The sequence below is a fragment of the Pelobates fuscus genome, chromosome 1 (genome assembly GCF_036172605.1).
Source record: "Pelobates fuscus isolate aPelFus1 chromosome 1, aPelFus1.pri, whole genome shotgun sequence".
Classification (NCBI taxonomy): Eukaryota; Metazoa; Chordata; class Amphibia; order Anura; family Pelobatidae; genus Pelobates; species Pelobates fuscus.
The window spans coordinates 124291002-124305597 of record NC_086317.1 but is presented as its reverse complement, the minus strand read 5'-3'; the positions used below and the strand labels follow the sequence as shown (position 1 = coordinate 124305597).

The 14596-nt window shown below is 38.5% G+C and overlaps 1 protein-coding gene and 1 long non-coding RNA gene across 11 annotated transcripts in view; one reads left to right on the top strand and one right to left on the bottom strand.

Annotated features, from left to right (window-relative positions):
* The window catches only part of LOC134607691 (uncharacterized), a 39183-nt gene extending 37507 nt beyond the window's left edge, over window positions 1-1676 (bottom strand). The window contains exon 1 of the long non-coding RNA XR_010090682.1: window positions 1558-1676. This is a non-coding gene — a long non-coding RNA (uncharacterized LOC134607691). The remainder of the gene's footprint in view (window positions 1-1557) is intronic.
* MAP7D2 (MAP7 domain containing 2) overlaps window positions 1-14596 on the top strand; it is a 140637-nt gene that overhangs the window by 45776 nt on the left and 80265 nt on the right. The window contains exon 1 of one of the 10 annotated variants that reach the window (XM_063450199.1): window positions 670-708. The exons of the other annotated variants lie outside the window; for them this stretch is intronic. The gene's annotated coding sequence lies outside the window, so the exon portion shown is untranslated. Of the gene's footprint in view, window positions 1-669; window positions 709-14596 lie in introns of those variants that run through there. 10 annotated transcript variants of the gene reach the window in all.

Here is a 14596-nt window from a genome sequence, read left to right as displayed (position 1 = left end):
AACCGCCCCCACCCCCCAGGCCCTCCAACAATGTTAGGGGACCCCATGACAACTGCTACTTTACTTTATTTTAATTGTGCTAGTCCTGACATGGCTTCATTTTGCTGGCGCTATATAAATAATAAAATAATAATAATAGCTCCACCACCTTTCAGTGTTATTTACTAAACTCCAAATTGTAGGAAGTTCAATTCATCTGTATTGAAACAAACACTAAATTAGCCAAGCCTTGGCTGTAAATAATTTGGTGAGTTTTTCCCAATGAGCTGTTTTACCTATCCAGATTTCAATTTTGCTACAATTTGGAGTTTAGTGAATAATCCCCCTTAGTAAAAAAAATCTTGCAGTGCACGTGTGCAGATACTATGACTATTGTTTCCCATTAATTTAATTTATATATGTTGCTGTATGAAACACAGCATTTTTTTTTATATATAAAATGAAAAGCTTGCAAACAGTCCTGTCATATTAGGAGGCTGCAAATTCACTCCCATTTTATTAGGATTGGGCTTGGTTATGTAAAGATGCTGCACCTTTAACAGCCTGGCAGACAGCAGATATTTTTGAGAGCGTTTCCCGTTTGCTGAATTGGTTTCCAGGGTGACTGTACAAGATGGGTTAGGGCACGCAGCGCCAATAGCAGTGTGGAGCCTGATTGTCAAACCTCCTCCTTTTCAACAACATTTTCAAATTCCTTTTGTGCTGAAGGTAAGGAAACATCACTGCACGAGGTGGGCTTTCAGCGACTTGTTTAATTCTTTTCTTTTCAACGTAGAACATTTTATTTGTCTCCGTGTTAAATTAATACGTTCATTAGAACATAATCCACAAAACGGTAATTTTCTATTGTACGGCTTTATGCTCCTAATGCATCTATTTTCTCTTTCTCTTTACCCTGTTTGTTTGTTTTTCTGGTTCAAATGCTATTTTCGGTGTGCTTTGTTAATACTTTGTATTAACCTCAGATTAGAAACTGCATAACATTTTGAGGTTTTAAAAAAATATGGAATGGAATTTGAATGTTTATGGTAAAAATATTAAACGTTGAATCTGAGGAATAAATCAGATAGGATTTATCAGCCTTGAATTTGCATTTCTCTGCAATTCCTGGTTTATGTAATAAATGACATTATTTTTAATGTCCGTAATAGCAATCTAAACCTTTAAGAAGACAATGCATACGGCATTACTCACTAAACCGAGTATTGTGTTGAGCTGAGACGGTATTCAAAATATGCATGCCAAAAAAGAAAAACTGGGAACTTGTCAAATTCTTCCCACTCCTATATTTTAGCATGAATTTTTCGGTTAAATTTTTAATTCATTACATTTTACTAAAATCAAACCTATTGTGGGAATAATCTTCAGATTATTTTCAGTATCTCTTTAGTAGATACTTTAATCTCTGTCTGGTCAAAGTAAAGTGTAGCAACTGGAAATTGTTCTATTTTTAATAAAGTATTATATACTTATTATGTATTTTCATTCTGTCCCTACTCAAGCTGAGTAATTAGGATACTTTAAAAATGTTTTTGCATTGAATGATCCTTTTCTTACCTGTTTGAAATTCACGCATATTCGTGCAGGTAAGAAGGAAAACACATGGCTGAACGCTTTGTAAAGATAGGAAACGTGTTGTTTGGTTTTGCTTGCAAGCAGCTAGAATGAAAGCGAGTGCAGGCTTGTCGGGTTCTGTGCGGCAATAGTGTCTGGAGGGGAGACGGAGGCGAAAACAAGAAGACAAATAATCACGGTATGGCAATTCCATTGTAATTGTTGACTTAAGATTTTAATTGTGCAATGAACATTGGTAAGGTATGGAAATGCACAATGCAGACATCAAGGGATGCTTTGGTTTGCTCATCATCTGTATAAACAAACAGGAAATTATGTCTCGTGGTGGAGACACACCTTCTGGGTTTAAAAATCATTGGGGAGGTGGAGGCAAATATCTCCTCTTGTGAGCAATCAGGCTGCTATATATCCATAAATTACATTGAGGGCAATTCCCTAAACATTTAGCTGTAGTGTGTTGTATGTCAAGTCGATTGCTCTTTGTTGGCCAAGGATGGTCAATTAAAGTCTCATGGCTGGCATAGGTTGTCACAGCAGATTTAGGCCAAAAAGTGTATGTCAGTCCCAACAACTTGCTTTTTGGTAAATAATCCTCAAAGTATGATCTTCATGAACCCCATCAACATATACTTGCAGGATTATGTAGTGCCGGTGGGGTGTGCTGGTTAATCCACTGTGTGCTGGGGGCCAAAATGTGTCTGTAGTATTCAATAAATATGAACACCGTGTGAATATGGGCAAATGATTGGGAAGTTATACTGTATAAACCATGTCATCTTGGCACATGTAGGAATTTTCTCACTGGTGATGCTTTAAAAATTGTGATTATTTTAGATCACTGTTTATCACTGCTCTATCTGTGCAATGATTTGTGCCTACTTTTTGTTACAATTAATGGTCATTTAGATATATATTTTTTTTCTTTCTAAAAAGCTGACTGGAGAGAATAAGACCGATGGCTCAAAGTGTAGTGATAGAAATTATGTTTTAATTTACTTTAGAAATCTCCTACTATACTTCCCGCTGACAACCACAATTCTCAGTGCTTAGTACGGAACAATAAATACTGGCAAATTAACAGACGCTTGTGTACCCTTCCACTGTTTTGGCAGCCTGTCTTAATATTCACTGCATGGACATAGATCTAAGCTCAATAAGTGTTTGGCAGGATATAGAATCCCAGCACTCTTGACAGGTATGGGTTAGAAATGTTCTTTGTGAGACCAGGAATATATTTTTAGTGCCTTTTACACGCCTGTTTAAGACCATTGAGAAAATATATTTTTTTCTTTTGTTAAAGTGACTAAAGACTCCGTTTTATTGGCTTCCATATTGCAGAATGACTCTAACTGTCATACCTGATCCGCATGCCTGATGTCCCCCTGGCACTCCTCTAATCCAGCGTTCCCTATTCCTTATGAAAACATGTTGGACACCTTTCCAATGTCGGCAATTAAAGGACCACTATAATGCCAGGAAAACAAACATGTTTTCCTGGCTCTTTAGGGTCTTTGGGTCCCTCCCACCCTCTGAGTCCCCCTCCCGCCAGGCTGAAGGAAAGGGTTAAACACTTACCCGTCTCCAGTGCCGGGCTCCCTCGGCGCTGGGGACTCTCCTCCCTCTTGCGAAGTCATCCGCTGAATGCGCATGCACGGCAAGAGCCACGTGTGCGCGCATTCAGTCAGTCCATAGGAAAGCATTTCTCAATGCTTTCCTATGGACGCTGGCATCTTCTCACTGTGAAAATCACAGTGAGAAGCGAGGTAGCGCCTCTAGCGGCTGTCAATGCGACAGCCACTAGAGGCTGGATTAACCCTGGTGTAAACATAGCAGTTTGTAGCAGGCAGAGTTAATCCTAGATGGACCTGGCACCCAGACCACTTAATTAAGCTGAAGTGGTCTGGGTGCCTATAGTGGTCCTTTATGCATAATATTCTACCTCTTCCTCACCTTATTGTCTTTGTTGGACCTGTGTCTTGTGTGGGCTAAGAGTTCTGGCCCACACAAGACGCAGATCCCTACTAGGATAAATGGAGGAAGAGGCAGAACTTTCTGTGTAATTGGCAACGTCAAGCGGCATCAAACTTCATCGCGTTAGGCATGGGGATATCCATATCGGAGGAGATGTCTGCCACGCGGGTAAAGTTTGTTGTGTTCATTGTTTGTTTTGGCATGCAAAGGTTACACAGAGGTATTTATTAAGCCCTTGTGACCTCTCTTAATAAGCCCTGTTGTGTTTCTTTCTAGTCCGACAGTGTGTTCCTATTTCCTTCGTATTTCTTGTAACTGATTCGGCTTTGTTTGATCGTTTATTCTGTTTTCTGATATTCCTGACTCTTGGCTCTGTTATACTTGTTTATCCATCTGTCTCCAACCCTTGCTTTGGCCTGTATCTGTCTATTCTTTATACCTTATATTATATAGGTTAAGTCTGGCCATTCTAAGGCCGAGTCATACATCATTATTGTGCATAAGGTAAACTTGCCACACTGTTTGTGAGTTAAGCATCTGTCCTTGACAGCTGGTGACAAAAAAATTCTTCTCTCGCCAGCACTATGCATATCACAACCTTCCTTTTTAACCCCTTAAGGACACATGACGTGTGTGACACGTCATGATTCCCTTTTATTCCAGAAGTTTGGTCCTTAAGGGGTTAAGTAACTTTGCATTTTTTCTTTGTCTCCCCAAAAAGCCATGAATTGTCCCCCAACTTTCTTTGTTCTTCGTGCTTTTTTCTTTCTTTCCACATTATTTCTTAACTATTATTCTCTTTAGTTTACTAGTTCTTCCAGACTTTTTTGTTTTTAGTTCGGCCTATACCCTCTTTCCATCGTTCAAACTTTCATGCCAAAAAATGTGCTCTTTGTATGCACCCTTCCCATAGCCTCTCATGACAGATGTGCAAATCTATTATTCCTTTTGCGAACAACAGTAAAAAAAGAAAAGAAACTAACATTCCAATAATCTCCATGATACTACAGGGCTCCTCACTATCCCCTGCCATAATATACCCCACCAGCATTAATTCTGCCCTGCCATTTAGAGGATTGAGTGCAAGAAGAAATATATTTAAAGGGTCAGGAACACAAACACAAAAAGCCTACAGGAACATGATGTACTCACCAGAACAACTACCATGAGCTGTAATTCTAATTGTTCTGGTGACTATAGTATCCCATTAAAATTTAACTATATGAAAAAAATAAACCCTTTTCTTATGTTCAATTAAATTGTGCCTGTGGACTCACTTTTGAATATAGTTTGCTTTCAGTGTAAGTCAATTTATCTGCCAAACTAATGCAGTGGGGTTTCCTTTTGTCAATTTTACTGTACTGTGTGAGTTAGGAAATTCCTTTGCTGATGTCAGTACCAATGTCAGCAGAGGGAATCACTCCAAATTACAGTTAGGGCTAGTGTAGAGTTAAGCTTGGTGTATTGATTGGGAATTTAGCGATCGTTAACAATCAGGGAATTGTAAACTCATTTGGGCATGCCCTTTTCATCTAGTTTTCTCATATGTCAATCGTGTTTTGTTAGAATAAATGATTATCTGTTATACAGAGCTACAGACTATATTGGTGCTTTATAAATCTTTCTGATTAGGGGGTCTTAAGTTTAAGGGCTTAGGTTTATACCTGCAGTATGTCATGGACTGTATCTTCCATGATTCTGAGCCACTCAACACATATCTGAGAGTGATACGAGTTACACTTCACTGTGCCTTTAATTAAATAAGATCTGGACTTTTTCTCCAATCACTCTCTCACAGGCTTTGCTTGTCTTAAAGTCATTGGAGTTACAGTCAAAGGCATATTTACAGGGACACTATAGGCACCCAGACTACTTCATCTCATTGAAATGGTCTGAGTGCACTGTCCCTATCCCATTAGACCTACATTGCAGAGAAACTGCAAATCTACCAAACAGCCACTAGAGGCACTTCTAGCTGTTACACTGAGTTAAGTCAGTGAAACTACAATGAATGTTCTCACGACTTGCACAAAAATATCCAGCATCTTCTAAATTGCCATAGGAAAGTATTGATTTAGTGCTTTCATATAGGGAAGGCCTATCATACTTCTTAGGTAATATAAGGCCTAAGTACTTCTCTAGTATGTGATATGTAAATGCCAAAATAAATGAAAATCTTAAAGGAACACTATAGGGTCAGGAACACAAACATGTATTCCTGACCCTATAGTGTTAAAACCACCATCTAGCCCCCCTGACCCTTCATGCCTCCCTAAATATAGTAAAATATTACTTGTATTCAGGTCTGCAGCTGCTGGCTCTGCCCATGTCTGCCTCTGACCTGTCTGCTGACATCATCAGAAGTGGTGGTCTGAGCCAATCACAATGCTTCCCATTAGAATTGGCTGAGACTGTCAAGGAGGCAGATCTGGGGCAGATCCAGCACAAGTCAACCACATTCCTGGCTGATCAGTATCTCTTGATAGAGATGAACTAAATCAGTACATCTCTATGAGGACAGTTCAGTGTCTGCATGCAGAGGGTGGAGATACTGAATGGCAACACTGCCCTTTAGGAAGCATCTCTAGTACCCATCTGAGGAGTGGCCAGTGGAGTTATCACTAGGCTGTAATGTAAACACTACATTTTTGTTTACAGCAAAAAGCCTGAAATGAATGATTATACTCACCAGAATAAATGCAATAAGCTGTAGTTGTTCTGGTGACTATAGTGTCTTTTTAACCCCTTCAGGATGGAGTCAATAGTGCACGTTCTGATCAAAACAAAACGTAAACAAAAACTAGAAATTGCGCTATATGTCGGTTCACCCGTAGTTCCCCTCTTTCAAATTATATGCACCCACACTTATTATATATCATTTTGTTCAGGAGAAACAGGGCTTTAATTTATCATTAACTATTCATATATGGAACATAATTTATTATGAATAAAATTAAAAAAAATGTGAGAAAATACGATTTTTTTTTAAATTTGCATTTCCGTCTGACATTTTAACTGTGAATGTCATAATACTGTTAGGTTTTACTGCAAAAAAATGCACATATTTGTAATCAGCGATGTCTCACGAGAACAACAGTACCCCCCATTAACAGGTTGTATGTTGTTTTGGAAAGTTACAGGGTCAAATATAGAACATTCCATTTTCAAATTGAAATTTTCCAGATTAGTAATGTTACCTTTGAGACGGTGTGGTAGCCCAGGAATGAGAATTACCCCCATAATGGCATCGCATTTGAAAAAGTAGAAAAGCCAAGGTATTGAAAGTGGGGTATGTTTAGTCTTTTTTAGTAGCCACTTAGTCACAAACACTGGCCAAAGTTAGCGTTCATATTTGTTTTTGTGTGAAAAAAGCAAAAAACTAATATTTGGCCAGTGTTTGTGACTAAGTGGCTACTAAGAAAGACTGGACATACCCCACTTGCAATACCTCGGGTTGTCTACTTTTGCAAATGGTATGCCATCATGGGGGTAATTCTCATTCCTGGGCTACCATACGCTCTCAAAGGCAACATAACCAATCTGGCAAATTTCAATGTGGAAAAAAATGAAATGCAAGCCTTATATGTGACTCTCTAACTTTCCAAAACACCATAAAACCTGTACATGGGGGGTACTGTTATTCTCAGGAGACTTCACTAAACACAAATATTAGTGTTTTAAAACAGTAAAACATATTACAACAATAATATAGACCATAAAAGTGCCGTTCGCTTGTAAAAAATGCGGAAAACGTCACTTTTACTTAAAATATCATCGTTGTAATACAATTTACCAGTTTGAAACACTAATATTTGAGTTCAGCGAAGTCTCCCGAGTAAAACAGTACCCCCTATGTACAGGTTTTATGGTGCCTTGGAGAGTTACAGGGTCAAATATAGTGCTTGCAAATTAAATTCTCTTAAATCAATTCTTAAAATCAAATCACATAATTATGTTAAAAGATTATTTAAATATACACGTAGAATTTTAATATATATGCATTTATAGGTATTTAAATTCTACGTGTATACTAATGTAATCTTTAATGTAATTATGTATTTATCTATATATATATATATTTGCGGTTATTTGTATTTTATATATAGATAGATATATATATATATAGAATGTCATTCTAAGTGTATTTTGTTACCGATATATATATATATTAATAACAAAATACAGTTAGAATGAAATTACATATGCATATATAATTTATATAAAATTTTGTTTCAATATTTTATTTATTTATTGTATTATTTTATTTATTTATTATACGTATTTATATATAATATATATGTACATCTATTATATATATATAATATATATAGATATTATATATATGTAACGTCATTCTAAGTGTATTTTAATATTAATATATATACTTATATAAATATTTAATTTATTTTTACACTTGTCTAATTTTTTTTTTTTTTTTACTTTCCCACCAGCAGGGGGACTGTCTGATATTTTAGACAGTCCCCCTGCTGGCAGATCCATAGTCAGCTATAGGGGGCCATGTGATCGCTCTTTGAGAGCGATCACATGGCCCCCGGGGGCCTCATTTGCCGGATGGGGGCTGCCTGGGCTGTCAGGCAGCCCCCCAGAAGAGGATCGCGGCGGAGGTGAGTACACCTCTCCTCCAGGGGCTCAAAGCCGTTACGGCGTTCCATGCCGCCACAACGGCTTTAAAGCCCTTTTAATGCCGGACGGCATGGAACGCCGTAACGGCGTTAAGGGGTTAAGCGAATAAGGTATTTTCAAAATCTGCATAAATAAATTACTTTTAGGTATTGTTCTATAGCTGCCTTTTGTGCAAATTACATATAATGGGAAAACAGACAGCAAAGTACACTGAACAAGATTATAAACACAACACTTTTGTTTTGGCCCCATTTTCATGAGCTGAACTCAAAGATCTAAGACTTTATCCATGTACACAAAAGGCCTATTTCTCTCAAATGTTGTTCACAAATCTGTCTAAATCTGTGTTAGTGAGTACTTCTCCTTTGCAGAGATAATCCATCCACCTCACAGGTGTGGCATATCAAGATGCTGATTAGACAGCATGATTATTGCACAGGTGTGCCTTAGGCAGGCCACAATAAAAGGCCACTCTAAAATGTGCCACTCTTATAATTTTGTTCACGGTATTTTGCCCCCATGTTTTTTAATATTTTATTAATAATAAATAATAGGATCGGGTAACAGGATAATATGTAGGGTATCAAAAGAATGCTCTATCTGTTCTTTAAAAAAATAATATATGGTATATAACCAGAAGCAAGGAAACTTGTGGTTGAACAAGCACATGGCAAAACTTACAAAACTGCTTGTGTCTCTTGTGAGTCGCAAAATAAAAATAAAAAAGCTTTTCTTGAGAAAATTCTTCTTAATGGGTTAATGTAATCAACATTTCTTTTTAATTATTATTGTTTACACTCTTTAACCCCTTAAGGACCAAACTTCTGGAATAAAAGGGAATCATGACATGTCACACGTCATGTGTCCTTAAGGGGTTAAATATTTAAGTACCCATCTTTTGTCATTCCTCATTCAGTTAGTATTGTCTATTAGACTTTTGATGTTGTTATTTGATACAGGGAGTCATTACTCGAACAATAGTATTATATGTCTGACTCAATCCGGTTTTTATTTTTCCATTGCTTTTATGTGTAGATCACAACTAGTAGTTAAATAAACAATGCATAGTAAATGAAAGGATGGATTTATAGAAAACATGACCATAGTTTTGTATGTTTTATGAAAATTTTTATTAGTGAAGCTCATCTTAAGTAATGAGCTGTGAAGATTACTGTATATAAAATGGAGTGTTGCTGCTTAGATATGTGTATTTATATATGCCCTTTTTTCTTTTGTAATCAAATAATTCATGGATGGTCATTGAAATCATTTATGTTAAAATCTGAAATCTGTCAATCTGCCATGATTACAAAAAGGAAAAAAACATTGTATGCATACATGTAAGTAATTATCTCATGGTTCTGTGAGTGGAATCATTTTTAAAATGGACACTCCAAGGACAGTACCTACTACAGCTTGCTGTACTGGTTATGGTGCCAGCCCATTGTGCCTAATCACTGACTTCTTTGATAGGGTACATTGGGGACGGCTCCCTGTCTCCGCTACATACGACAGAGAGCCAGAAGCTTCTTCTGGGTGAATCCCTGGGCTCAGACAGGAAGCTTTCGGCTATCCTTCGTCACTGTTGGAGGCAGGGAGCGGCAACCAGCAAACCCCTGGTAAGAAATTATCTGTTCTAAAAAATAATTTGCCTACTTACAATTAGGGGGTTCCATCATGCTCCAGGCTCAATATCAACAACAATGAGCTATAGTGATTATGGTGCTTCGAGTGTTCCATTAAGTCAGAAACACAGCTTATCCTTCCAGAAATATGCAAAAATCAGGAGCTAGAGTGCACTGAGGAAACCTAAGATCATGCATTAGCTCAGGACATGTCAAACTTGGACAGTTTCGTACCTTCAAATTAATCTGATCAAACAGGGTAAAGATGGCACTCCTACCTAAGAAGTGTTAGCCAGGCGATTCAGTAGAAAAAAAAAAGTATGTATGTATTCATTACAAAACGATGCACTTGGCTATATTACATGTAATATTTAATTTTCAGTAATAATAAATTATGACAGCTTCCACTTAAAGGGAAACTATAGTGTTGGAAATACAAAGTTGTATTCCTAACACTATAGTGTCCCTCTGGTCCCCCCCTTCCTCGTGGCCCCCACCTTCAGCACACAAAGTAAAAAAAAAAACCTTTATTCACTTGCCTGATTTTACCGCTGATATCCCTATGCCTCCTCAGATGTTATCTGATGGGGGAACCTAAAGCGCATGCACATGCGTGGCAAGTGAAATGCACGCATCAGGGCTTCCCCATAGGAAAGTATTGCCTCATTGCTTTCCTATGGTGTTTTTTCTGACGCTGGACATCCTCATGCAGCGCGTAAGGATGTCCAGCATCGCTTCACAGAGACCGGCTCCATGAAGCGCCTACCAGACAGCCACTAGAGGCAATCTCAAATACTGGAATGTTTGACATTGCAGGACTAAGAGGAAAAGGACAATGTACCCAGACCACTTCAATGAGATGAAGTGGTTTGGGTATCCATAGTGTCCCTTTAATATAGATGGGTTGCCACTTATAGAAAAAATGAGCTATGATGTCTTCTACCACAAAATTATACATCTTTTCCTGTTATCTCTAGATGGATCCACTGTGTCCCCTTTACTGACAAATTTAGCTGAAATGGTTGTAGGTTTATTGTCCTCCATGTTTTAACAATATAAGCTCTCTTAGTTTCCCCGTGATATGACAGAGAATTTATGAGAGTGTGAAGAATATTGCAATATGAAAATAGAGGTTGGGTTACTGCAGTACCAAAAATAAAAAGTTTCAATTATACAGGCTCACTCTGTGCTTAGACAAAAGGCACAAAATAATGCCTGCGCTATCAGATGCAAAGTGGATAGTGCTGGCCTCATTTTTTGAACTTTTGAAGAATATTGCAAGTGTGTAACCTTGGGCATGCACTCCATAGGGCGGTTTGTTTACACCAACTTACGCTACGTCTGATGACATTTTGATTGCTCTAGCATTGATGGCTCCCAGTTTAGAACATTTTATTATATGAGACATTTTGACTTCATTTCATCTTTGCATTTGTTTGCAATACAAACAGTTTGCAAGACAGAGAGACAAGATGTGCATCTGCTGTGCTTTGAAAATGTGTTTTTCTAAAGCTCTTGGATTTGCAGGAATTTTCAGTAAATTTATTTCACTTTCTCTAAGATATACCAATGTAACTGTAACTGTTGGGACTGACACAGAACTTCCAGACATGGGACAGATGAAGCTGACTGATTTGGGATGATAAGGAGATCTGAATGACTGGTTATTGTTATGAGGAAACTGGCTGTGTCCCTTACAACTTTTAACACCAGTAAATGTTAAACACAGAAATCTGCCAGTTATGCCCAATGAGACATTCCCACAGTTGAGCCCCCTTTGAATGAATTAGTCTGTAGAATTTCTGAAATGCCATATCGGCATTAGGTTCACAGAGTCCTCAGCAACTCACAAGTCAGTAGTTTTGTTGTGCTGTCATTTTGGGAGCGTGCTTATCTAAATATTTTTAAATATAAATAGATTTCTATTTACCTTTCATTGGTAGGCCAAATCAGATAAATGCTGTTATAGGCACTGATATTTTTTAAATCAATCTTAGGGCTAGATTGTGTTTTTAACACTACAGGGTCAGAGATTCGTGTTTGGTGTGCATATTCCGGATTTCTGTATAAAATGGATAGTTCTAGTCATTACTTTCTCTCCTGTTAGAAAGGTAATACAGAACAAACAGTGTTTTGTTCGGCTGTTGATGAAATTGAAAGAAGAAATCAGTTTTAGTGAAAAATGGATTGTATACATTGTATATATTCCTCTGGAGGTTTTGCTTGTGACAATAAGCTTTGGTTAAAGGATCACTATAGTGTCAGGAAAACAAACTCGGTTTCCTGACACTATATAACCCTTAGGGCCCCCCTTCCGCTGGGCTGAAGGCGTTAAAACCCCTTCAGCCACTTACCTTTCCCCTACATCTGAAGGGTTAAAACCTGGGGGACCTGGCACCCAGACCACTTCATTGAGCTGAAGTGGTTTGAGTGACTATAGTGGTCCTTTAAAAGATGGAAATAATGTAACTTTTATTATTTTCATTTTAGGTAGTGTCTCTCAAATTCTTTACACTTCTGTTTTAATATGATATATGCTATTGTATATTCATTATCGGGTATTAATACAGCATTTTGGAGATTTAAAATGATTGTATTGGTAAATGATGTTTCGCTTTAAGTGAACTGACACAGTGCTATGAGACGTAGCTAACATGAGACACATCACATATAACAGACATGAGAGAGCAGAGATGCTGTAGGTATGATAGATTAAATCATGTACATAGCCAATCTATTAAAGGACCACTATAGTGCCAGGAAAACATACTCGTTTTCCTGGCACTAGAGTGCCCTGAGAGTGCCCCCACCCTCAGGGTCCCCCTCCCGCCGGGCTCTGGAGAGAGGAAGGGGTTAAACTTACCTCTTTTTCCAGCACCGGGCGGGGAGCTTTCCTCCTCCTCTCCTTCTTCCTTGCGACGTCATCGGCTGAATGCGCATGCGCGGCAGGAGCCGCGCGCGCATTCAGCCGGTCGCATAGGAAAGCCACTAGAGGTTTTGGAGGCTGGATTAACCCTCAGTATAAACATAGCAGTTTCTCTGAAACTGCTATGTTTATAAAAAAAAAAGGGTTAATCCTAGAGGGACCTGGCACCCAGACCACTTCATTAAGCTGAAGTGGTCTGGGTGCCTAGAGTGGTCCTTTAAAGACAGAGATGAGGTTGGCCGCGTACCTGCAGTAAGGTGTGTGTAAGACATTGACTAGAATGGTGTTGCTAGTAATGATGTATTTGTGTGAGTTTTTGATAACCTAGGTACTGCCACAGAAAAAAATAATGTGGGAATGATTGGTTTAGGTAGGCAGATGTGGTGAGGAGAGATGTGAGAATGAGAGTGCATCCAGGTGAAACAAGGATGTGGCAATACCAGGACAGCCAGAAGGATGAGAGGGCCCTCAGATGTCATGATGGTGAGGATATTGTTAAATGAAAAGTGATTGGATATTTATAGAACAGGCAGTTGGGTCAAGTGACATGGTGGTTGGCAGAGGTGTGCTACCTAGAGGTTTCTGATCGATGAATACAGAATGAGGAGAGGTAGGGACCAGAAGAAAAGGGAAATCATGGTGTGATGTTTGGGAGAGTGCTGCCAGGTGACGAAGACAAAGGCAATAGAGGTACACGTAAGTACTAGATGGCCACTGAGTATAAAGATATGGTAAGAGGGCCATGGATAGTGTGTTGAGATTGTGATAGGTTTGATGTGTTCCATGTGTGTGCTTTTTTTTTTTTTTAAACTTGTAATTTTTCTATGAAGGAAAGGAGATTCTAAGGAATGACAGAATCGCAGTAGGGTATTATAATTTCACTCCAGCTCGTCACCTTCCCTGTGGAGTAAAAACAATGTACTAAACTCATATAAAAGGAAGTAAACAAAGTAAAATGCATACAAATATTTCACATACATACATTATTTATTGATTTATAAAATATTTTACTAGGAAAGATACATTGAGATTTCTCTCGTTTTCATGGTAAAAGGGAACGGAAAGGAGTTCGTTCCTCACAAAGAATAGTAAAATCAACCTGACATCAATTCAAGCCACACAGACTGCCAATCATTCAGCCAGGCCCTCTAAGGGTGGTCACTGTAGAGTGCACTGTTTCCGTGCTCTATGATTCTAGTGTCTAGTGTAGTGTAGCGTGAGAGCGCATCCAAGTATGTGCTTGCACAACACTTTTTGGGGACAGTTCCCTAGTGTCCCCAAAACCAAGACAATAGAGAACAAAGCTGGGACGGCAGGAAAGTCTCCTGCAGCACTATCCCGCCATAATCAGGACAGTTGTGAGGCATCTAAAGCCTGGTATATGTATACTCCTAAGTGACTAACACTTAATTAATCCTATGTATTTGACAATGCATTTTGCAAGATATGATGTTTTTCGTCTCAGTCACCTGGCATATCTGCTCCACATACATCGAACACTCGAATAATACTTTATTACTATTTCAAATTTTGGGGCCATTTTTTCCCACTGATTTTGTACAGTTAAGTGAATACTTCAATCGATGCGGCAAGAAGAGTCAGTGGCAACATTCTTTCTCCGGCCTATCAAGTGCAGGCAACTGGTGCATGCCGGGATCGGTGAGATCCCAGCATGCACTGACCGTCGGCTTTCCTGGCAGCCACAATGACTTCTAGAGCAATGGTGTTGTGATAGTGAGTGGGGGGGTAACAAGAATGTGTAGGGGAGTTATAGTATGTGAGGAGTCTAAACAGTTTCACCATGCAGTAATATATATTTATACATTAGAATTAACCCCTTCTTGTTTATATGATG